This window comes from Gekko japonicus, unplaced genomic scaffold (assembly GCF_001447785.1).
Source record: "Gekko japonicus isolate JY-2015 unplaced genomic scaffold, Gekko_japonicus_V1.1 scaffold210, whole genome shotgun sequence".
NCBI classification, from domain to species: Eukaryota; Metazoa; Chordata; class Lepidosauria; order Squamata; family Gekkonidae; genus Gekko; species Gekko japonicus.
In genome coordinates this window covers 559,616-585,108 of record NW_015168658.1, presented here as the reverse complement: position 1 = coordinate 585,108, position 25,493 = coordinate 559,616, and the positions used below count along the sequence as shown (strand labels likewise).

Genomic DNA, 25,493 nt, shown 5'->3' with positions numbered 1-25,493 from the left:
CTTCTTCTTCTTCTTCTTCTTCTTCTTCTTCTTCTTCTTCTTCTTCTTCTTCTTCTTCTTCTTCTTCTTCTTCTTCTTCTTCTTCTTCTTCTTCTTCGTGTGCTTGCGCCTTTTGTAGCTCCCCTTTGCACGGGCAGTGTCCAGGAACCATTATCTTGCAGGGAACACTTTGGAAGTTTAAACGGAGACCGTCCTTTCAGCACGAAGCGTCTGGCTTTTCCGAGGCCCCGTCATGCTCCTTGGGCGTAACGCCTGGACTGTACACAGCCGGGAGTTAAACATTGACCCGGGGACGGGGAATTCTGTCTCCGGCGTGCCAAAAACGAAGGGTGATCTTTCTGACATCCTTTTGTACTTCTGATCTCCATATTTGGAAATGTTTACCCGTGCTCCGATCTATTGGAAAGGGAGGGGAGGTGACTCAGGGCCCGGGGGAAGCAAGATTTGAATTCCTGCAGCGGGGAAGATACTATTTTCCCCCCTCCCGAGTGTCTCTCTCTCTCTCTCTGGTTCTCTGGCTGTGGTCAGTTTTGGATTTCTCCCCCCGCTCTTGGAGCCGGTTCCAGATTCGTTCCGCTCGGCAGCAGAGCGTCCCAAGGGAGGGCCAGGAGCCGGACTCCAGTAAGTAGTGGCGCAAGTTGGCATGGCCGACGGGTTGCTTTGGGCCATGTGTGTTTGGTTAAGGAGGAGGCTGGCTGGGCCGTGCTCCGTGAGAGAGGCAGACGAAGACCGGGGAGGCCCGGCCTCCTCTCGCAAGGGCAAAGCCCGCGCTGGGGCATAGGCCATGTTTGAGGCCTACTTGCAGGAGGTGGTGGTGGTGGTGGTGAGGAGTTCGGGTCACGTTCTGTTTGGTGTTCTGGGCGAGTCCGGGCACTGCAGCAAGCACTCTCTTTATGGCTTCTGACCCACTTTTTCTTCGGAAGAGCCGCGTGCCCATTTCTAGGGCAGCGTTGCCCGGCAGCTGATTTATTTGCCTAGGTTAATATTTGCCTCTGATTCATTGGAGAACGGAGGAAATTGAGAACGCCAGCGGGGCAATCGCTGGGCCTGCCTCCTGCGTGCCTCGCCAGTGTGATTGTGGGCCCCGGTTCGTTGGTTTCAGTCCCCGCTCTTTGGTGCTTTGGGAGACGAGGTGAACTTTGCAGAGAGGGGGGTCCGAGGCTGCCTCGGCCCCCGTCCCTTTCTCTCCGACAAGAGGAAACTGCAGGGTTGGAGCCGAACGTATCAGCAATCCAGGTCCCAAACCCTTCTGCATCCTGGACTAGGTCTGTCAGGACCTCTGTGGCTTCGGTAGGGCTGGGACAGGCAAAAGGAGGCTGATGGGCAGTAGGTTTAGGAGAGGCAAAAGGAAATATTTCTTGAGACGGAGAGGGATTCAGATGTGGGATGCGCTGCCAGAGGATGCAGTGATGGCCACGGGGATAGACAGCTTTGAAAAGGGGATTTGGCAGATCCATGGAGGGGAGGTCTATCCGTGGCTACCAGTCATGGCGACTAAAGGGAACCTCCACATTCAGAGGCATTCAAGCTCTGAATCCCAGAGCCAGGAGGCAACATCAGGGGAAGGCCTCGGCCTCTCTGCCCTGTTGTTGGCCCTGCAGAGGAACTGGTTGGCCCCGTGTGAGACGGGATGCTGGACTAGATGGACCACTGGCCTGATCCAGCAGGGCTCTTCTGATGTTCTTATGAAGGTCTCAGCCTCTCTGCCCCATTGTTGGCCCTACAGAGGAACTGGATGGCCCCTGTGTGAGACAGGATGCTGGACTAGATGGACCACTGGTCTGATCCAGCAGGGCTTTTCTGATGTCCTTATGAAGGCCTCGGCCTCTCTGCCCTGTTGTTGGCCCTCCAGAGGAACTGCTTGGCCACTGTGTGAGACTGGATGCTGGACTAGATGGACCACTGGTCAGATCCAGCAGGGCTCTTCTTATGTCCTTATGAAGGCCTCGGCCTCTGTGCCCTGTTGTTGGCCCTCCAGAGGAACTGCTCGGCCACTGTGTGAGACAGGATGCTGGACTAGATGGACCCCTGGTCAGATCCAGCAGGGCTCTTCTGATGTTCTTGTGAAGGCCTCGGCCTCTCTGCCCTGTTGTTGGCCCTCCAGAGGAACCGGTTGGCCCCTGTGTGAGACAGGAGGCTGGACTAGATGGGCCACTGGACTGATCCAGCAGGGCTCTTCTGATGTTCTTGTGAAGGCCTCGGCCTCTCTGCCCTGTTGTTGGCCCTCCAGAGGAACCGGTTGGCCCCTGTGTGAGACAGGAGGCTGGACTAGATGGGCCACTGGACTGATCCAGCAGGGCTCTTCTGATGTTCTTGGCCTCTCTGCCCTGTTGTTGGCCCTCCAGAGGAACTGCTTGGCCACTGTGTGAGACAGGATGCTGGACTAGATGGACCCCTGGTCTGATCCAGCAGGGCTCTTCTAATGTTCTTGGCCTCTATGCCCTGTTGTTGGTCCTCCAGAGGAACTGCTTGGCCACTGTGTGAGACAGGATGCTGGACTAGATGGACCCCTGGTCTGATCCAGCAGGGCTCTTCTGATGTTCTTATGAAGGCCTCGGCCTCTCTGCCCTGTTGTTGGCCCTCCAGAGGAACCGGTTGGCCCCTGTGTGAGACAGGAGGCTGGACTAGATGGGCCACTGGACTGATCCAGCAGGGCTCTTCTGATGTTCTTGTGAAGGCCTCGGCCTCTCTGCCCTGTTGTTGGCCCTCCAGAGGAACCGGTTGGCCCCTGTGTGAGACAGGAGGCTGGACTAGATGGACCCCTGGTCAGATCCAGCAGGGCTCTTCTGATGTTCTTGTGAAGGCCTCGGCCTCTCTGCCCTGTTGTTGGCCCTCCAGAGGAACCGGTTGGCCCCTGTGTGAGACAGGAGGCTGGACTAGATGGGCCACTGGACTGATCCAGCAGGGCTCTTCTGATGTTCTTGGCCTCTCTGCCCTGTTGTTGGCCCTCCAGAGGAACTGCTTGGCCACTGTGTGAGACAGGATGCTGGACTAGATGGACCCCTGGTCTGATCCAGCAGGGCTCTTCTAATGTTCTTGGCCTCTATGCCCTGTTGTTGGTCCTCCAGAGGAACTGCTTGGCCACTGTGTGAGACAGGATGCTGGACTAGATGGACCCCTGGTCTGATCCAGCAGGGCTCTTCTGATGTTCTTATGAAGGCCTCGGCCTCTCTGCCCTGTTGTTGGCCCTCCAGAGGAACTGGCTGGCCACTGTGTGGGACAGGAGGCTCGACTAGATGGGCCATGGGTCGGATCCAGCAGGGCTGTTCTTATTATCTGCTCTGGACCGCTTTTTCCGATTTTTTTTTGTTTATGATGAAAATTATATGTTGCTTTAGCGCTTTAATTAGCCTGACTTTAATTTTGCGTCACGATCTGCCCTCTGCCTCATTATTCCGAGGGAGTGAAAAATGGGTATATATCTTCTAAATAAATAAAGCTGCAAACGGGCTCAAGAAGTTTGTTTCCTGGGGATTTCCGTGCACCGGCAATAGTGGAGCTAGACTGGGCACATTCTGCAGGCTCTTTCTTTATTAATTTTAGTGAGCTTAAAAAACACACAACAACCCTGAACATTTGATAAAGAGAAGACAGAGGTTTCGTGATATTGAAACACAAAATGAAGAATCTTTGCTACCCAGGAACTACAGAAATATAAAATCTTGGCCTAATTTTACTGTTGCCCCTTATTTAAATAGCATTACCATGTTTCCCCGAAAATAAGACACTGTCTTATATTTATTTTTTCTCAAGAAGACACACTAGGGCTTATACCACAAATGCATAGAAATCCTGCTAGGGCTTATTTTTTGGGTAGGTCTTATTTTCGGGGAAACAGGGTACCTATGAACCCTATAGATGAACCTTTTCCAGAGCCCGTTTTGCGGCACTCCCTTCCGCCTTACTGCAAGGCAAATTCACTCGAGTCCCAATGCATGAACATAGATGCCCATGCATGGCTAACGCGGTGGAATCAATTACTCATGTCCTCCTGTTCTGCAGATTCTATCAGGAGGAACGAGACCATCTCATACTACCCCTTCTGTCTAGATTTAGCCCTCTGCAGTCTTATCTTGACTTTAGGCCAGAAGTCCTTCGTAAATTCCTCTTAGAAGATGTCTAGAGCTCAGTGACTTACGCTGTGGCAAAATTTTTGTTGCCTAGCTATTAGGAGGGGAGCTGCGGTGGCTCAAGTGGTTAAGACACTGAACTGCAGGCTGTGGAAGGTCGGTAGTTCAGCAGTTCGAGACCCGGGTGCCGCATGATGGAGTGAGCTCCCGTCTCTGGTCCCAGCTCCTGCCAACCTAGCAGTTCGAAAGCAAGAAATTGCGAGTAGATAAATAGGTACCACTTCGGTGGGAAGGTAACAGTGTTCCACGTGCCTTGGTGTTTAGTCATGCCGGCCACATGACCACGGAAACGTCTTCGGACAGCGCCGGCTCTTCGGCTTTGAAACGGAGATGAGCACCGCAACCCTAGAGCAAGGGAACCTTTACCTTCACTAGCTATTAGGAAACGTAAAGTTATTTGAGCTGAAAAAATTGTATGATTCCCTTATTATTATTTTATGTCACTAATTTTATTAACTTTCTCTTGTTTATGTTTTTATACTATTCCCATGTAATTGCTGTTTTTAATAACTCCAATCCCATTAAATTTTCCAGGGAGATCTGATGAATTTAATATCTCCCTCCCCCCTTTCATACTGTTCTAACAAAATCACCTCTAAGGTGGCCAAATTGTGCCCCTCGGCAAGATCAACAAGGAAGCAGCTGGTCAGGTCTTCTTAAGAATTGTCTCTGCTACCGAAATCAGCCTGCCAGGCTGCCGGGAAGTTTTACTGTTTGCCAATGTGCTGATAAACAATGTTCCCTCTAAGCTGTGGAGTCTTGTGAGCAGAAATTCTACTTTGTGAGCTACTGGCATTAAAGTGGTGAGCGAGCGATTCGGCGACTGCATAAATGAGTTTGCTCTGGAGCCCTCCTTCCTGAGCTAAGACAAAAATGTGTGCGCCAGCAGCTAAAAAACTATGAGCTAGCTCACACTAACGCAGCTCAGAGGGAGCACTGCTGATAACTATGAGTTTCATCTATGATAGAAAGAAAGAAAGAAAGAAAGAAAGAAAGAAAGAAAGAAAGAAAGAAAGAAAGAAAGATAAAGAGAAGGATGCTCCTGTATTATGACTAGTACCCTAAAATTGAATGATATTCCATTGTAAAGCTGCACCTAACAAAATGGCTACTTTTATTCAGCATATAAAGATGGTATGTGTTCTGTTAATGGTGCTGCAGAGGGTAATGATGCTAATATATTAGAATAGTGGGGTGTGTGGTTTGGCATTGGTGGTGGAGAGCAGGGAAATGGTTGCCTAGCAGTGATGAGAGGAGGTATGGAGTACCCCATAAAATCTCTTGTGAGTCTGGCCCAGGGGCTTACGGGCTTGATGATGTTGAAACATCGTACCCAACGAGTTGATGTTGGTTGAAAAATCGTACCCAACGAGTGCTCGTAAATGGCTCTGCGTCTACGTGGAGGGAAGTCTCGAGGGGAGTGCCGCAGGGCTCGGTCCCGGGCCCAGTGTTGTCCAGTGTTTTTATAAATGAACTGGAGGAAGACATAGAGGGGGATGCTTATCAAATTTGCAGATGACACGAAGCTGGGTGGGATTGCTCATTCTGAAGAAGACAGAGCCAGGATTCAAAATGATCTAGAGAGGCTGGAACAGTGGGCGGAGACAAAATGAATTTCAATAGAGAGAAGTGCAAAGTCCTACACTTAGGTACAAAAAACCAAAGGCACAGATACAGAGTGGGAGGGACTTGGCTCGACAGCAGCACCTGTGAAAGGGATCTAGGTGTTCTGGTTGATCACAAGCTAAACATGAGCCTGCAGTGCGATGTGGCTGCGAAGAAAGCGAATGCAATCTTGGGATGCATTAACAGAAGCCTTGTGTCCAGATCACGGGAGGTGGTCGTTCCACTCTAGTCTGCTATGGTCAGGCCCCACCTGGAGTCCTGTGTCCAGTTTTGGGCACCCCACTTTAGGAAGGATGTTGACAAGCTCGAGCGTGTCCAGAAGAGGGCAACCAGGATGGTGAGAGGGTTGGAATCCAAGTCTTACGAGGAAAGGCTGAAAGAGTTGGGTCTGTTTAGCCTGGGGAAGAGAAGGCTTAGAGGGGACACGATTGCAGTCTTCCAATATCTGTCATGTAGAAGATGGAGCGGACCTATTCTCTCTTGCTTCGGATTGCAAGACTAGATCTAACGGGTGGAAATTACAAGGGAGTCGTTACCGGCTAAATATCAGGTGAAACTTCCTAACAGAGTGGTTGAGTGGTTGAGCAGTAGAACAGTCTGCCTCGGGAGATGGTGGGTGCTCCTTCGCTGGACGTTTCCAAGCAGAGGCTGGACGACCATCTTTCGGGTATGTCGTAGGACTATCTTTCGGCTGTGCTCCTGCAGAGTGCAGGGGGTTGGACTAGATGGCCTGCAAGGTCCCTTCCAACTCCAACATTCCATGATTCTATGATTCTATGTTTAATGTTGGGCCCTATTGGCTAGTGACCTTCCTGTCTCCATACATGTCATCTCCCCTAGTTCGAAGCATGTACCGTGGTTGGAGCTTATTTCTCAGACTGGGAAATAAATTATACAAAGTGGGTATATAGGGTGGGACTGGGGCTCAGCGGTAGAGCCTCTGCTTGGCATGCAGAAGGTCCCAGGTTCAATCCCCGGCATCTCCAGTTGAAAGGATCTGTCAGAAGGCAATGAGGAAGACCTCCGCCTGAGACGCTGGAGAGCGGCTGCCAGCCTGAGCAGACAATACTGACCTTGATGGGCCAAGGGTCCCGTTCAGTAGAAGATTGCTTCATGGGGAGGGGCGGTTACTCTGTGGTTAATCTTCCGCTTGGCATGCAGAAGGTCCCAGGCTCCAACTCTGGTTTTGTGGTGGTTGTTCAGTCGCACTATCGAGTCTGGCTCTTTGCGATCCCGGTGACCACATCACGCCAGGCCCTCCTGTCCTCTGCCGTCCTCTGGAGTTTGCTCAGTTTCATGTTCGTTGCATCGATGACACTGTCTAACCATCTCATCCTTTGCCGTCCCCGTCTTCTTTGACCTTCAGTCTTTCCCAGCATCAGGGTCTTCTCCTCCAGTGAGTGCTCCCTTCTCATTGGGTGGCCGGAGTATTTGAGCTTCAGTTTCATTATCTGGCCTTCCGGGGAACGGTCAGGGTTGATTTCTTTTAGGATCGACTGGTTGGATCTCCTTGCAGTCCAAGGGACTCACAGGAGTCTTCTCCAGCACCAGAATTTGAAAGAATCTGTTCTTCGGCGCTCAGCCTCTAACCACGGTATCTCCAGTTGTCAAACATGTGGCCCGGGGGCCAGATCAGGCCCCCTCGGAAGGCTTCTATCAGGCCCGCAGTGGAGCTGGCTGTCTTCTGCTTCTTCTTCCAGTTCTGCTGCTGCTGCATCATCGTAGGTTTGCAGCTTACAGATACACACCTGAACAGCATACTCAAGATTGCAACAGCGCAGACATTTCGATGTGGTAATTCAAAGCAAGAGGTGTCAGTTATGAGACACTGTTAAATAAATAAAATATTGCAAGTTATTTTAAGTTTTAAAAAAAACCCCTTTGTGTTTGTGTCCTTTATACAATTTATATCTTCGCTACCTGGCATTACATTTTATGGCACACGTGGCCCAGCCCAACAAGGTCTCATTTATGTCAGATCTGGCCCTCGTAACAAATGAGTTCGACACCCCTGAGTTAAAGGGTCTGGCAGTAGGTGATGTGAAAGACCTCTCTCTACCTAATCTGGGAGAATCGGGTTTGATTCCCCACTCCTCCACTTGCACCTGACTGGATGACCTCGGGCAAGCCATAGTTCTGTCAGAGGTGTTCTTGGAAAAGAGGAGTTCTTGAAAGAGCTCCCTCAGCCCCACCTACCTCACTGTTGTGGGGAGGGGAAGGGAAAGGAGTTTGTAAGCCACACTGAGACTCTGAGTGAAGGGCAGGGTATAAATCCAATCTCCTCCTCCTCCTCCTCCTCCTCCTCCTCCTCCTTCTGTCAGAATCCAGGAGACAGAAGCATTTGGGGGCTTCCAACAACACTTTGCAGCAGGGTTCCTGGAGACCGGGACACTGCTGGGGTGTGTGTGTACCACGTCTTGCCACACAAACACACACATTGCACCTCCAGAAGCACAACCTGTACGCTCCCTGAAGCCGGACAATCACACCGTGTGCTAGTTTTTAATAATATCTGGAGTCCTTTTGCACCAGATCTGGCTCTGGGAAGGGTGAGCCCTCTAACAGGGCCCTGTGACATTCCAGGGGAAGGGAAGGGAGATGGGTTGCATCTAGTTGTAACATCAATGGACTCTTTTGTGCATTGCATCTTTCATCTCTGGGAGGGGGGAGTGTGGGGTCCTCCAAAGGGAGCATTTCGGCACAGCTCCTCTGCCTTCTCCAGATGTGGGGCCCTGCCAGCTATTTCTGTGCGTTCCTGGATCAAAGTCGCGATGGGACAGTTAGCGTTTCTTCTTGTTCAGGCGCAGCCTTTTATTTATTGCCATTTGTCAGCAAACTTGCAAGTTACAAGGCCTAGGATTTCACAGCTTGCTCCGCAGGTCATATTCATATACAGCATGTCTCCAGTTTCCCACCCGGGCAATCTAGCCAAAAGGCTACTTCTGCAGTTTGTATCGTGTAAGGAGAGGTGTGTATGATTTGGAATGGCACAGTATTCTTGCTGTTGTTCAGTCACGCCGTCGAGTCCAACTCTTTGCGACCCCATGGACCACATCCCGCCAGGCCCTCCTGTCATCAGCTCTTGGACTCTAAGCAGGGTCAGCCCTTCATAGTACTTGCATGGGAGGCCACCAAGGAAGTCCAGGGTTGCCACGCAGAGGCAAAAAAAACACCAGAGTTGTGTAACAGAAGACGCTGCAACAATAGCAGTAATGGAAAAGCTCCTATAGTACAGCAATACAAACAGGGGCCGTTTCCTGTTGGAGCGCACAGGAGCGGAGCTCCGGCAGTAAAGAGCCCAGGGGCGGTCACATGCAAAAAGCCCCACCCCGCTGCTCCCAGCAGCCCTCAGTCAGAGCAAGAAGCAGCCGGGTAAGTTGCAGAGCTCCCCCCGGCCCTCCGGTCCAAAACAGTCCAGTGGCACCTTTAAGACCAGGTTTTATTCAGGTACAAGCTCTCCCTCCTCTGTGAGGACAGATCTGCACGTTCCCCTCCCCCCTCAATAGCTAGCAATCCAAAACAGTCCAGTGGAGCCTGAGCGGTGGGTGTTGCCTTCCGACACACTTCTGCTGATGTCAGGGGGTGTGGCACATGCAAATGAGTTATGCTAATGAGTTATGCTAATGAGCTCCTGCACCTCTTTTTCTACGAAATGACCCCTGAATACAAATATTAAAGAATAAATATAATAAAGTCCATATAAATGTGGTTCACATGTAATAAGATCCAAAAACTACAAATTCCATGGGAAGTCTTCAAAATACATGTAAATCAGTCATAAATGGAACGAAGGATCCAGATATTATAAACTTCATTAGTTGTTGTGGATTTTCCGGGTTGCATGGCCGTGGTCTTGGCATTGTAGGACCTGACATTTCTCCAGCAGCTGTGACAGGCATCCTCAGAGGTATCACACAGAAAGATGGAGGACTCTCTGTGTCAAGGTGAGAAGAAAAAAATGGTAGGCAGGTGATTTATATCTACTCAGGAAGGTGGGGTAGGGCTGAGTCATTATCTTGTAGGAGTTCCCCGGGCTGTGAACATCTTGACGACTCAACTTGTAGGAAGGAACATTTATTTGTTTAGTTGCTGCAGATTTTCCGGGTCATGTGGCTGTGGTCTTGGCATTGTGGGACCTGACGTTTCGCCACCATCTGTGACTGGCATCCTCAGAGGTATCACACAGAATGATGGAGTGCTCTCTGTCTCAAGGTGAGAAGCAAAATGGTAGGCAGGTAATTTATATCTACTCAGGAAGGCGGGGTAGGGCTGAATCATCATCTGGTAGGATAATGGAGGAGCTTTCTTGAGGAGGTTCTTTTGCATATGGGTTGGCTGTTGAAATTCTAATCTTATCTGTAGTGCTGCTGTAGGACAACATATTATAAACCTTACGTTGAACTTCCTCCGTAGTGACTAACACTGTTTCTGCATTCGATACAGAACATCTGCTTCTGAAGTACTTCACAGAAACACAGTTTCCAAAAAAAGCTTTTCACTGACGCGCAAACTAGCCCAGTTGTTTATTAGGAACTCACTCCCATAACTCTGATCTGCTGGTGCTGTTGTTGTAGCGTCTTCTGTTACACAGCTCTGTCCGGTGTTTTGTGCTCTGCTGTGTGTCCTCTATTGTATTTGCTACACAGAGATGGGCAATGGCAAAGCACACCTGAGCGTCTCTTGCCTTGAAAACTCTATGGGGTTACCATAAGTTGGCTGCGACCCCAGGGCACTTTCCCTGGACCTGGATGGGCCAGGCTAACTCGATCTCATCAGATCGGGGAAGCTAAGCAAGGCCGTCCCCGCAGGCCTGTAGCTACGGTGGGGCTTTGGGGAGCTCTGCCCCCTTTCTTAAAGGCACAGCCCCACAAGAATTTATCCTGGAAATGCTTTTTTCTATCATTTTAAAAGATTTCGTGAAAGGCGTGGGCGCCTTTAAGCAGAGTGGGGTGCTGTAGTTGACTAATTTCTGCACTGAGCAAGGGGGTTGGAGTAGGTGACCTCTGGGATACCTTCTCACTCTGTGTCAAGAAACTGGTCTCCTTTAAGAGAGTTTTTCTGCCTAAGTGTTGGCTTTCTTGAGTGTAGAGATCATCACCCCCAGCTGCCGGCCTGTTCTCAGAATTGTTGCTTAGGCTGGCAGGACTGATTAACTTGCAGCAGCTGAGGACTGACATCTAAAGTGGTTGACCGCTTGCAATTTAGAGCTCTGTCCTGGTAACAGCTTCCTATTGGCTGCATGGTTAGGAACATCTATGTAGAATAGACAGCTTGAGAAGACTCAGAGAGAGGAGAGACTGCCTCGAAGCTCTCTTCAGCTTCCACCCTGCTTCTCTGCTTCCAGAGACTCTGTTCATCAGGAACACCAGTTGAGATGCCAGAGCTAGGTGCCTGATAGGAAAAGCAGTGAGCAGAATAGCCAGCTAGGTTTTTTTGTTTTGGTTTGCGTGCCTTGCTGAACTGTATGTATTCTTTTCCCAGCCTGTGTGGTGTTTGTCCTTTGTTTTTGTAAATAACATTTTATGTGTTACCTGAGTGCTGCAAGACGGAGTGAGCTCCTGTCTCTGGTCCCAGCTCCTGCCAACCTAGCAGTTTGAAAGCAAGAAATTGCAAGTAGATAAATAGGTACTGCTTCGGTGGGAAGGTAACAGTGCTCCGTGCGCCTTGGCGTCTAGTCATGCCGGCCACAGGGACATGGAAAATGTCTTCGGACAGCACTGGCTCTTCAGCTTGGAAACAGAGATGAGTACCGCCCCCTTGAGTCGGATTCGACTGGCTTTCGAGCAAGGGGAACCTTTATACAAATCGGAGTGAGTTTACTGGCCAATCCCAGATAAGTATTTCCAGTGCCACGCCAGTGAGCCAGTTTGGTGTAGTGGTTAAGTGAGTGGACTCTAATCTGGGAGAACCGGGTTTGATTCCCCACTCCTCCACTTGCACCTGGCTGGATGGCCTTGGGCAAGCCATAACTCTGGCACAGCTGTCCTTGAAAAAGAGCCATTTCTGTCAGAGCTCTCAGCCCTGCCTACCTCCCTGAGTGTCTGTTGTGGGGAGGGGAAAGGAAAGGAGTTTGTCAGTCGCTCTGAGACACCTTTGGGTAGTGAAGGGCGAGGTATAAATCCAATCTTTTCTTCTTCTTCTTCTTCCTCCACTTGCAGCTGCTGGATGACCTTGGGCAAGCCGTAGCTCTGATAAGAGCTGTTCTTGAAAAAGAGGAGTTTCTGTCAGAGCTCTCTCAGCCCCACCTACCTCACAGCCGCTCTGAGACACCTTTGGGTAGTGAAGGGCGGGGTATAAATCTAATCTCCTCCTCCTCCTCCTCCTCTTCTTCTTCCATCGACCATAAAAAAATTTCTCCCTCCCTCTCCCCCTTTCTCAGCCTGTTATTGTCACCCTCTGGGACAAAGGTTTGCAGACGCCTCTGTGCTTTGATTTTAAAAGGCTTGATTCCGCAGTAGCTGAGTCATAACCCTCAGCATTCTTTTCTTTCTGCACTGAGAACTTTGGCCCCACCAGAAAAAAATAATAATTGCCCCACAAGCCACAAAACACTGGCTACCGGCCTGCGTCCCTAGCTAGCATTTGGATGGGAGCTCACCAGGGAAATCCGGAACTGGTATACAGAAACAGGCAAATGGCAAACAACCTCTCTTGCTTTTATTTTGGGTCAAACCTACCGAGAGCCAGTCTGGTGTCGTAGTTAGGAGCGGGGACTCTAATCCGGGAAGACTGGCTTTGATTCCCCACCCCAGCTGGATGACCTTGGGTCAGTCACAAGTTCCCTCAGAGCCGTTCTCTCAGGAGCAGTTCTCGAGAGAGCTCTCTCAGCCCCACCGACCTCACAGGCAGTGTTCCCCTCTAAGCTGAGTTGGTGTGAGCTAGCTCACAGTTTTTTAGCCTCCGGCTCACACATTTTTGTCTCCACTCAGGAAGGATGGCTCCAGAGCAAACTAACTTGTGCAGTAGCCAAATCGCTGGATCACAACTTTTAATGCCAGTAGCTCACAAAGTAGAATTTTCGCTCACAAGGCTTCACAGCTTAGAGGGAGCATCGGTGCCGACCTTGTGAGGTTTGTGGGAGATCTCTGAGGTGGCATGCCGGCCTGGACTGTGAGCGAGTGTTTGGTCCTGGCCTTCTACACCTTAGTGAGCTTCTGGCCCTGCTTAGCAACAGGATGCTGCACTCCAAACACAGAGTGTAGCGCGGAGGAGTTTGCGGCCGCGTGTGATTCTTTTCATTTTCTGCATCGTGATTGATCCTCGTGAGAAGTGCCCAGGACCGGTTTCGAGGGCCGCAATAATCAGCGGGCCGGCAATTACCTCCTCTCCTCATTGCGGCCCTGGAAGTGGCACTGAGCCCTGTTGACGTTTCTGGACATTGGCGCTCTTTAAGCCCCTTTGTGTGATCTGATGCGCGCTGCCCCCCGAGGTTGGAAGATTATGGCCTTCGCTAGACAATAGGCATTTCATCATTCTCCCTCCCCACCGCTGTGCACACCGTAAGCGCACACACTTTTGCAGGGGTCATTTCATAGAAATGAGGTGCAGGAGCTCATTAGCATAACTCATTAGCATAACTTATTTACCTGAGGGACCGGATTTCCCCATATATTCCCCAAAGAGCACTTCGGTCGGGGTTGGCTGGTGACCCCAGGCCCTAAGGAGGCCAAGCTTGTGGCAACAAAGGCCAGGGCCTCCTCAGTGGTGGCTCCGCACTTGTGGAATGAGCTCCCGGAGGAGATCAGGGCCCTGTGGGTCCTTGTGCAGTTCCGCAGGGCCTGCAAGACGGAGCTCTTCCGCCAGGCTTATGAGTAGGAGCGGCCACGGCCACTTACACCACCGCTCCTTTATAGAGAGAGACTGCTGGGGGGCTGGGTAACATCTTCCTATTACCCCAGCCTTCCCCCTGCTACGCAAGATGTTAGGAGTTTATATGTGCATCCGTAGAATTGATTTTAATCTGTTTTAATTTTGTATTTTGTATTATGTAATTTTGTATACTGTACGTACTTAGTGCCCTATGTGAGCCGCCCTGAGCCCGTTCGCGGGGAAGGCGGGGTATAAATGCAATAAAATAAAAATAAATAAATAAATATGCCACACCCCCTGACATCACCGGCAGTGTGTCAGAAGGCAACAGCCACCGCTCAGGCTCCACTGGACTGTTTTGGATTGCTAGCTATTGGGGGGGGGGGGGGGGCCGGCTCTGTCCTCACGTTGCAGATCTGTCCTCACAGAGGAGGGAGAGCTTGTACCTGAATAAAATTTGGTCTTAAAGGTGCCACTGGACTGTTTTGGGCTGGGGGGGCTCTGCAACTTACCTGGCTGCTTCTTGCTCCTCGTGGCCCGTGACTCCTGGGAGCAGGGGGTGGGGCTTGTTGCATGTGCCCGCCCCCTGGGCTCTTTACTGCCGGAGCTCCGCTCCTGTGCGCTCCTGCAGGAAATGACCCCTGCACTTTCGAAAGAAAAGAACGACTCAGGTAGCACCTTGAAGACTTGCCAGATTTGTGGAAGGGGAGGCGCTTCCATGAGACCCTGCTCATGTCCTCGGGTATCTGAAGAAGTGGGCCGTGACTCACAAAAGCTCCTCCCCGGCCACAGTTTTGGTTAGTCTTTAAGGTACTGCTGGACTCTTGCTGTTTTCTACTGCTAGAAACAGACTAGCACGGCTCCCCATCTTGATCTTTCACCACGGAAGGCACCATACGGATCCGTACGGAATGGGAACCAGGTATCTGAAAGCACTGCAGTTTATGCCATCTTCCTACAGATCTTCATTTTCTAACCTCCCTTTTCTCCCCAGTGGGAACTCAGAGCAACATGCATTCTTCTTCTCTCCTCCAGTTTTATCCTCACAACAACCCTGCCAGGTAGGTTAGGCTGAGAATGTGGGACGGGGCCAAGGTCACTTAGCAAGTTTCGATGGCAGGATGGGGATTTGAAAATGGGTCTCTCAGATCCTAGTCTGGCACATGAACCATGACACAACACCAGCTCAGAGGTAGAACTTCCTGTTTTGTTCTTATGTTCACACAAAGGTTCCATTTCACTGGTGTTGCTAGAAATATCTGTGAAGACTTAGCCTGTTCCTCTCTGAGCTTGTCATTACTGTGTGCTCTAGAAATGACTTTTCTTTGCCCACACTGAAGGTTTGGGCTCATGTTTTTGCATCTGCTACTTCGGATGTGGCATACCTGTTGATTTCCAAGCAGTAAACAGCAGTGGGGGCAGATGTTGTCTCCTCCTCCTCCTCCTCCTTCTCCTCCTTCTCCTCCTCCTCCTTCTCCTCCTCCTTCTCCTCCTCCTCCCCCCTCCTCCTCTGTCAAGTCATAGCAGACTTATGGCAACCCCATAGGGTGTTCAAGGCAAGAAATGTTCAGAGGTGGTTTGCCCTTGCCTGCCTCTGCGTAGCGACCCTGGACTTCCTTGGTGGTCTCCCACCCGAGTACTAACTGGGAACGACCCTACTTAGCTTCCCATGTCTGATAAGATTGGGCTGTCCTGGGCTATCCGAGTCACGTCAATACGTGTCAACAAGTCTCAACTGACTTATGGTGACTTTGTGGGGTTTTCAGGGCAAGGGATGAGCAGAGGTGGGTTTGGCCTCATGACCCTGGCATTCCTTGGTCTCCCATCCAGATATATTAGCCAGGGTCAACCCTGCTTAGCTTCCGAGATCTGATAAGTTCGGGCTTTCCTGTACTATCCAGGACAGGGCAGTTGTCAATGAGTTATGAATAATAATAATAATAATACCTTTCGATTTATTGATCGCTCAGTCCTGCAGGGCTGCTGGCTCTGAGCGATTTACAGTTACACAGGTTTTCACAAGGGACTAACAATGATAGGGGTAAGGGAGGACAACATATAATTCTTTAAATCGCACACGTTGGCAGCCAACGGGGATTTTGTTCAGCTGTAGGCTTCAGTTGTGTTCCAGGCGGCATTCATTTCGGCTTGGCTTGATGACGTTAGTTCTTCCTGGGCTGGCTTTGAGTCGTAGCGCCGCACTGCCACCACCTGGCCGGATCGGCCCATTACAGGCTTCTTGATACCGAAGAGGTCTTTTTTCCAGGCTTCCGAGCTTACGAGCTGGACATTCCATTCGCCGGCTAACACCTCCCCTACGGGGGTTTAGTGTGCCCACCCTCTCTAAGGAGTGGTACCCATTTTATCTACTTGCCAAAGGTACCCCTTTGTATTGTTTGTAATTGGGCTGGTGATATACCGAATAAACTGAATACTTGCCAAAGCTTTCGAACCGCTGGGTGGACGGCGAGCTGGGGACAAGGCTGGTAGCTCACACCAGCACGGGCTAGAACTGACAGCAGCAACGTGAATCGTGGCCCTCCCTGCTTTACTTCCACTGAACATTTTGCGTTCCTCAAACGCCGCCCGAGCGACTCCGTTCTATCCCAAAGCGTGCTGCATTTCCTCGAGTGAAGATTTCCATGTCTGACAAAATGAGCCAGGGACGAGCGTGCGTGGGTTGGGATGCTGCCAGCCAGAGACAGGGAGAGCAGGGATATGCAGATTTCGTCTTTTCTTTCCTGGGGGTGGTTATCCGATAGATAACTGATTCAGGAATCCGCGTGTCAGCTTGCCTCTCCCTTGACTGCGGATCTTCCCCGTCTGAAAGGCTGAGGGAGTCTTTGATGCTCCTCTGACGAAGAAGAGCGGGGTGTGAAGATCACGCCCGCTTCTTCTTTCTCAAAATAAACCCATCTCCGAGGGAACACGACATCCACGCAGCTACCTTGGGGGGGGGGGGGGGCGGGGGGGCGGGGCAGACGTGCGGCTGAGAACCTCCAGCGGTGCTGACTTGGCAAGGGAGTTACTGTGACCCATTTATTCCCCCATCATTTGAATAAATAAGTGGATTTTTAAGAAACGTTCCTGTATGCATTGCTTGGCCAGGCCTTCATCTGACGGTGTGTTGAGACGGTGGCGGTAGATAGAAGGCAGGATCACTTTCTGTGTCTGGAAAGGGGCTGTGGCTCAGTGGAAGAGCCTCTGCTTGGCATGCAGAAGGTCCCAGGTTCAATCCCCGGCATCTCCAGTTAAAAGGACCAGGCAGGAGGTGATGGGAAAGACCTCCGCCTGAGACCCTGGAGAGCTGTAAAGAGGGGCTGTGGCTCAGTGGAAGAGCCTCTGCTTGGCAGGCAGGAGGTCCCAGGTTCAATCCCCAGCATCTCCAGTTAAAAAGGAACAGGCAGGAGGTGATGGGAAAGACCTTTCTCTGCCTGAGACCCTGGAGAGCTGCAAAGAGGGGCTGTGGCTCAGTGGCGGAGCCTCTGCTTAGTATGCAGGAGGTCCCAGGTTCAGTCCCCGGCAGCATCTCCAGGTAAAAAGAACCAGGCAGGTGGTGATGTGAAGGACCTCTGCCTGAGACCCTGGAGAGCTGGTGCCAGTCTGAGCAGACAATCCAGAACTCGATGGACCAAGGGTCTGACTCAGTAGAAGGCAGCTTTGGGGAGAGATCGCGCAACGTAAGCCGCTCTGATCTCCTCAGAGGACAGGTGGGGTAAACAGGAACAGGAAGGAAGGAAGGAAGCGGTTGGAGTGGCGACGGTTCTCAGGTCAGAGAAGCTCCCTGAGGATGCGCCGACGTCACACAACGTCGAAAAACACACAGTCTCTGCAACAGTTCAAAATAGCTCTCTGCCACACTCCAGTCTCGCCACGAGCACAGACCGAATGAGCGTCTACAGGCAGCGGCTTTGTTCTGAGGCCTCTAGGAATCGGGCCTGGAAACAAAATGGCCACCCGTGTCGATCTTCCCCGTCCGGCAAGATACGCGCCCTGCTGGGGACGCCAAGAAGTCACAGTCCTGCTGGCCGCATTTCACACCAACTGAAGCTTCCAGCTGGTCATACTGAATCAGACCCTCAGGGTCCGTCGAAGTCAGTACTGTCTACTCTGGCTGGCTGCAGCTCTCCGGGGTCTCAGGAGGAGGCCTTTCACATCACCTGCTACCTGATCTTTTTGGCTGGAGATGCTGGGAATCGAACCCGGCACCTTCTGCAGGCCAAGCAGAGGCTCTACCACTGAGCCACGGCCCCTCCCAGAAACTTATCAAGCTGCCTTCTACTGAATCAAACTCTCGGTGCATCGAAGTCATTATTGTCTACTCAGACTGGCAACGTCTCTCCAGGGTCTCAGGTTAGAGGCCTTTCACATCACCTGGTCCTTTCAACTGCAGATGATGGGGGTTGAACCTGGGACCTTCTGCATGCCAAGCAGAGGCTCTCGCACTGAGCCACAGCCCCTCAAAAATTGACACGAAGCTGGGTGGGATAGCGAATTCTGAAGAAGACAGAGTCAGGATTCAAAAGGATCTAGATAGGCTGGAACAGTGGGCGGAGACAAATAACATGAATTTCAATAGAGAGAAGGGCAAAGTCCTACACTTAGGTACAAAACATCAAAGGCACAGATATAGAATGGGAAGGACTTGGCTCGACAGCAGCACCTGTGAAAGGGATCTGGGTGTTCTGGTTGATCACAAGCGAAACATGAGCCTGCAGTGCGATGTGGCTGCGAAGGCTAATGCAATCTTAGGGCGCATGAACAGAAGCATCGTGTCCAGATCACGGGAGGTGGTCGTTCCACTCTATTCTGCTACAGTCAGGCCTCACCTGGAGTCCTGTGTCCAGTTTTGGGCACCACATTGTAGGAAGGGTGTTGACAAGTTCGAGCGCGTCCAGAAGAGGGCAACCAGGATGGTGAGAGGGTTGGAATCCAAGTCTTATGAGGAAAGGCTGAAAGAGTTGGGTCTGTTTAGCCTGGGAAAGAGAAGGCTTAGAGGGGACATGACTGCAGTCTTCAAGTATCTGAAGGGCTGTCATGTAGAAGGTGGAGCAGATTTTTCTCTCTTGCTCCGGATTGCAAGACTAGATCTAATGGGTGGAAATTACAAGGGAGTCGGTCAGTGTTCCCTCTAAGCTGAATTAGTGTGAGCTAGCTCACAGATTTTTAGCCTCTGGCTCACACATTTTTATCTCCGCTCAGGAAAGACTGGCTCCAGAACAAACTAATTTATGCAGTAGCCAAATCGCTTGCTCACAACTTTCATGCCAGTAGCTCACAAAGTAGAATTTTTGCTCACGAGACTCCTCAGTTTAGAGGGAACATTGGAGTCGATACCAGCTAAATATCAGGAGAAACTTCCTAACTCTCAGAGTGGCTGAGCCGTGGAACAGACTGTCTCGGGAGGTGGTGGATGCTCCTTCGCTGGAAGTTTTCAAGCGGAGGCTGGACGGCCATCTTTCGGGTATGTCGTAGGACTATCTTTCGGCTCTGCTCCTGCAGAGTGCAGGGGGTTGGACTAGATGACCCTCAAGGTCCCTTCCAACTCTAACAGTCTATGATTCTATGTGTAATGTTGGGCTCTATTGGTTAGTGACCTTCCTGTCTCCATACATGTCATCTCCCCTAGTTCAAAGCATGTACCGTGGTTGGAGCTTAATTCTCAGACTGGGAAATAAATTATACAGAGTGGGTATATAGGGTGGGACTGGGGCTCAGCTGTAGAGCCTCTGCTTGGCATGCAGAAGGTCCCAGGTTCAATCCCCAGCATCTCCAGTTGAAAGGATCTGTCAAAAGGCAATGAGGAAGACCTCCGCCTGAGACGCTGGAGAGCGGCTGCCATCGTAGACCTTTAAGAGGGAGGTTTAAAAACACATAGGAAGGTATTCCTGGTAAGGTTGTTCAGCCCGTGATTTACTGTGAAGTGTGAGGAGAAGGAATATATTGTAGTAAATATTATTCATTTGTACATTAGTAAAATATGACACAAATATAGCTATTACTGTAAATAATGTATTGGTAAACACGTATTGATAAATTGTAAAAGATTATTGTAGAAAATCATTGAATCCTTATAGAGTGTCTATGAATTGATGAAGACAACTTATCGTATGTATGAAGTGGTGGTAGTATTTTGAAATTAGTGGCTTGGTTTATTCCTTAATATAATAATGACTGTAAAATGTAATTGATAGGTTGATTGATGCAAGAAGAAGTCTTGCGAAACGGAAGATTAACCAGCCACTGATGGACCTCTGCTCCATATGTTTATCCATATGTTTTGATTTGATTTATTAATCACCCTATCCCACCTTATGCTGGGCTCTGGGTAATGTACAGCAGGGGCATAATGCCAGAAAAGTATACAACATTAAAATTCAAGTTGCAATTTGGTAAAAAAAGAAGAAACCAGAATAAATATCCAGGATGGCTTCTCTTATCCCTACTCGTGGCATGGGAGTTTACTGGCTGACACGCTCAGCCTAACCTACCTCACAGGGTTGTCGTGAGGATAAAATGAAGGAGAAGAGAATGATGGAAGCCGCTTTCGGTCCCCATTGGAGAGAAAGGCAGGGTATAAAAGAATGAATGAACGAACGAAGTGGGCAGGTGAGTCACCCACAGACCCTCTTGGCTACGTGGGGATTTGCACCTGGAGCCACCCTAACCGCTGCACCACGTTAATTCTTCTTTCATGACAACTTCCCAGGCTAGCCTGATCTCATCAGAAGGTAAGCACGATCGGGCTTGGCTAGTATTTGGAAGGATGACCTCCCAGGAATACCAGGGATGTGACACAGAGGTAGGCCATGGGAAACCACCTCTGAAACATCTTTTGCCTTTAAAACAAGACTACCTCGCCGCCTAGTGGTGCATTACGCTGAAAGAGCTAGAACGTCTGGCTGCCAGGCAATCTTAGGATCTCCTGGCTACACTGCACATACCGCCCTACGATAACTGTCATTATTCTTCCTCCAAATGCAAAGCAGAGCTTTGTCCGTCATCTGCCTAGAGTAGGGGGGACCAGTGGTACGACTCGGTATGATGCAGCTTCATTAGTTTGTCTTCTAGAGCGAAGGGGGAGCGCAAAGCCATGTCCCCCCTCCCCTGGTATGGTTGCACAATCTGGAGATTTTTGCAGAATGCAGTTTTCTGTCCTAGTTGCCTCATTCAAGTTTACAGCAGGCCTACGAACCAGGTCTTGCTCCCGGGGGGCAAATGTCATTGCGCATAGCTGAGCAGCCGAGAACATTTTCAGCACACAGACAGGCCCACATCCCGCACTTGGTAGCTCTAATTTGAGGGGGGAAAGCTGTGGCCGGCCAGGGCAGGCAGGGGCGAGGAAAAACAGTCCTGGGCCAGAGCCAAAAGCAATTTCAATGCAAAACGTTTTATCCTGTTCTTTCTTGCAGACAGTTTTTGCCATTTATGTGCTCACAACAGCCCTGTGAGGTAGGCTGGGCTTTGAGGTTGTGTCTGGCCCAGGGTCAGCCAGGCACCTTTCGTGGCAGAGCAGGTCCTTGAATCTGGGTTTCCAAGCGATGAAACCTTCAAGGAAGGGATTATTACATCACTTCAGAGAGAGGAAAGAGAAGAATTTGTGGAACTTCAAATCGCCTCAAAAATTGAGTACAGAGAGCCAGTTTGGTGTCGTGGTTAAGTGCGGGGACTCTAATCTGGGAGAACCGGGTTTGATTCCCCACTCCTCCACTTGCACCTGGCTGGATGACCTTGGGCAAGCCATAGTTCTGTCAGAGCTGTTCTCTCAAGGGCAGTTCTGTCAGAACTCTCTCAGCCCCACCTACCTCCCAGGGTGTCTGTTGTAGGGAGGGGAAGGGAAAGGAGTTTGTAAGCCGCTCTGGGCCACCTTTTGGGTAGTGAAGGGCGGGGTATAAATCCAATCTTTTCTTCTCTTCTTCTAAGTCCTTGTGGCCAGGGACCAGTTTGGTGTCGTGGTTAAGTGCGGGGACTCTAATCTGGGAGAACCGGGTTTGATTCCCCACTCCTCCACTTGCACCTGGCTGGATGACCTTGGGCAAGCCGTAGTTCTGATAAGAGCTGTCCTTGGAAAAAAGAGCCATTTCTGTCAGAGCTCTCTCAGCCCCACCAACCTCACAAGGTGTCTCTTGTGGGGAGGGGAAGGGAAAGGAGTTTGTAAGCCGCTCTGAGACTCCAAGTGAACGGTGGGGTATAAATCCAATCTCTTCTCTTCTTCTTCTAACTCTAAAAAACACCTTCTACACCTACAAGGGGAAAAGACATGGTAGCATGACTCTAAAACCTATGAGGAGAAACCTGAAAATGAAGAAGAGGATGAAGCGTTACAAAAAAAGACTAAAAATTATTGAGGGAAACCGTGAGAATCAAAGTGGAATAAGATCCCATAGATGGACTGAAAAGCACAATGAACATTAACCTAAAGTCCAATTCAGAAGAAAATAGGACTTCGATTTTAAATATAGTTAATTTAAGAACAGAACGAAATGCTTAGACAAAGTCTGATTTAGTAGTAAAATAATAAGTTTAATACTTATCTATGTGCAAAAGATCACCAGATAATATCAGGTGGAAAAATGAAATGTATTTAGATAATGTTCATGAGGTAGTTTAGTGGATAAAACGGCGTTGTAGGATGGAATACCCCAATTTTGTGTATGTCTGTGTTTGTCTTAGTGTGAAAAATAAATGTGTGTTAAAAGAGCCATGGTAGGGGGAAAGCGAAGTTCCATTTTTCAATCGATCAATCAATCAATCAGTGGATCAGAACCTTTATTGGCATATTGACAGAACATAGAGCAGGGAGACAAGGATACGTCCTTTACCTTTGCAACTGAAACAATCTTCTCCTCTTATTAGCACAACAGAGAAATTTAGCTACAGATTCTATGATCTCAGGATTATGAGAAGATAATAATGAAACGATCTCATAGTCATCACATTGCCCTACTTGACTCTGATAAAAGAGGTTCTAGAAAAACAGCACGGATGTCACAGTAAAAAGGAACAATACAGGAGAACATGTTCGATACTTTCAGTCTCTCCCAAGCCGCAGGCACAAAACCTAGACGAATATGGGATTTTCTTAAAGAAGAAGAAGAAGGGATTGGATTTATACCCCGCCCTTCACTACCCAGAGGAGTCTCAAAGCGGCTGACAAACTCCTTTCCCTTCCCCTCCCCACAACAGACACCCCTGTGAGGTCCATGGGGCTGAGAGAGCTCTGACAGAAACTGCTCTTTTTCAAAAACAGCTCTTATCAGAACTATGGCTTGCCCAAGGTCATCCAGCCAGGTGCAAGTGGAAGAAGAAGAAGAGATTGGATTTATCCCCCGCCCTTCACTACCCAAAGGTGTCTCAGAGTGGCTCACAAACTCCTCTCCCTTCCCCTCCCCACAAGAGACACCCTGTGAGGTCGGTGGGGCTGAGAGAGCTCTGACAGAAACGGCTCTTTTTCAAGGACAGCTCTTGTCAGAACTAGGGCTTGCCCAAGGTCATCCAGCCAGGTGCAAGTGGAGGAGTGGGGGAATCAAACCCAGTTCTCCCGGATTAGAGTCCACGCACTTAACCACGACACCGAACTGAACCTCTGGTACAAGACAGCAGAAGGGAGAACATTAAGACGAGCTAGCATGAATGCTCTCCGCAGATCAGGGGTTGTCAGACAAGCAAAATGTTCAGGCAAAGAACCGTTAGAGGGCAGGTTCCATTTTTAAGTAGGGGACGTCTCCGGGGCGCAGGCGTTTCCAGAGCAACAACGGGGAAGGGGTGTTCCTCCGGTGCCCTGCTTGTGAACTTCCGGGAGGCTTCTGGGCCAGGGCTCCCGGAAGGCAGAACGCTGAGCCGGATTGGGCCGCTGGGCCTGACCCAGCAGGAGGGCCCTCGCTCAGCTGCTTATGCCTGCTCAGGGCATTACCAGCCTTGGCTGCGTGCTGAACATCGTAGCCGCGTTCCCTGGCTGTGCTGCGCACACAGCTATATATAACCCCCCTCAGTGGGAGGTATTTTGGCTGCAGCGCTCGGAGTTGCCAGCTTCGGTGGGAGAGTTAAAAATATCTTGCTGATGAGAGCGCAGAGTGGTGACAGAAGCCGGGGGGGGGGGCGTAGCAGAGCCCACGGGAAGGGGCGCGAGGAGGAGGGGGAGGCTCCATGGTCGCTGCACCCAAATGTGGGCCTCTTGGGCACTTGGTGTCGTGGCTAAGTGTGCGGACTCCGATCTGGGAGAACCGAGTTTGATTCCCCACTCCTCCACTTGCACCTGGCTGGATGACCTTGGGCAAGCCACAGTTCTGTCAGAGCTGTCCTTGAAAAAGAGCAGTTTCCGTCAAGAGCTCTCTCAGCCCCACCTCTCTCACAGGGTGTCTGTTGTGGGGAGGGGAAGGGAAAGGAGTTTGTAAGCCCCTCTGAGACTCCTCTGGGTAGTGAAGGGCAGGGTATAAATCCAATTTCCTCCTCCTCTTCTCCTCGTCCTCCTCCTCCTCTTCTTCTTCTTCTCCTCCTCCTACTATTACTCTTCTTCTCCTCCTTCTCCTCCTCCTCCTCTTCTTCCTCCACTTGCACCTGCTGGTTGACCTTGGGCAAGCCATAGTTCTGATAAGAGCTGTTTTTGAAAAAGAGCAGTTTCTGTCAGAGCTCTCTCAGCCCCATGGACCTCACAGGGGTGTCTGTTGTGGGGAGGGGAAGGGAAAGGAGTTTGTCAGCCGCTTTGAGACTCCTCTGGGTAGTGAAGGGCGGGGTATAAATCCAATCCCTTCTCTTCTTCTTCTTCCTTGGGTTGCTGGTAGCAAGACGTGTGCGAGGTGCAATTGGTCTTGCCGCTAAGAAAGCTGTGGTGCTTCTGGTTAGGGGAGGCGGCTGTCCTTGTGGCTGTCGTGAGCCCCGGTTGACTTGTTTTGAATGCAGGGGTCCCTGCGAGCCAGTTTGGTGAAGTGGTTAGGAACGCAGACTCTAATCTTGGAGAAGCGGGTTTGATTCCCCACTCCTCCACATGGAGCTGCTGGTGCTACCTTGGGTCAGTCACAAGTTCTCTCAGAGCTGTTCTCTCAGGAGCAGTTGTCAAAAGAGCTTTCTCAGCCCCACCTACCTCACAGGGTGTCTGTTGTGGGGAGGGGAAGGGAAGGGAGATTGTAAGCCCCTCTGAGACTCCTTTGGGTAATGAAGGGCAGGGTATAAATCTCTTCTTCTTCCTCTTCCTCTTCTTCCTCTTCTTCCTCTTCTTCCTCTTCCTCTTCTTCCTCTTCTTCCTCTTCTTCCTCTTCTTCGCTGCCAGTGAAGGGGAGCTCACCACCTCCCTAGGCAGCTGATTCCACCTTTGAACCACTCTGACCGTGAAAAAGGTTTTCCCTGATATCCAGCCGGTATTATCCATAGGCTTAGCCGAAAGTGCTGGCCGAGGCCAGCGCTCACGCAGTGGCCTTTGCATTTGGACAGCATCTCATTGGGACTTGGCCGCCTCTCATACCAAGCAGCTGGGGAACACACCCGACTCTGGCCTCTCTGGCACACACCGACCCTTTGCATGGCCAGTGGCAAGCGGTAGCCTGGCGCCGTTCGGGGCCCACAGCCAGGTGTGGTCTGTTCCTCAAAAGGCAGCCTGCTGTCAATCACCGTGTTCCAGCAGCCGAGGTCAAGTTCAGCTGACTCCTCTGGAATGCCGGCCAGAAGGCCTTACGGATGTCATTGAATCTTTTCGTTACAACCCTCGCGATCAAATGGTGGGTGTGTAGACACCTTTTAGATCTCGCCTGTCCTTCGGGCCTTGCGTGGCTGATACTTGAGGCTGACACATATTCTTAACGTGGGCTGGGGCCAAGAATGCCGGCTTGTCAATGTGCCGCTGACCCGGTTACGTTCGGACAACCAATTAGCAAATTTTTCATTTGCTGGTAGGGAGTGAGTTCTCCCTCCCTCCCTCCCTCCCTCCCTCCCTCC

At 50.5% G+C, this 25,493-nt stretch overlaps 1 protein-coding gene across 2 annotated transcripts in view; it reads left to right on the top strand.

The window, feature by feature from the left end:
- Positions 1-25,493, top strand: part of LOC107113843 (lipoma-preferred partner homolog) — a 430,270-nt gene that overhangs the window by 64,036 nt on the left and 340,741 nt on the right. The window contains exon 1 of one of the 2 annotated variants that reach the window (XM_015415238.1): positions 562-621. The exons of the other annotated variant lie outside the window; for it this stretch is intronic. The gene's annotated coding sequence lies outside the window, so the exon portion shown is untranslated. Of the gene's footprint in view, positions 1-561; positions 622-25,493 lie in introns of those variants that run through there. 2 annotated transcript variants of the gene reach the window in all.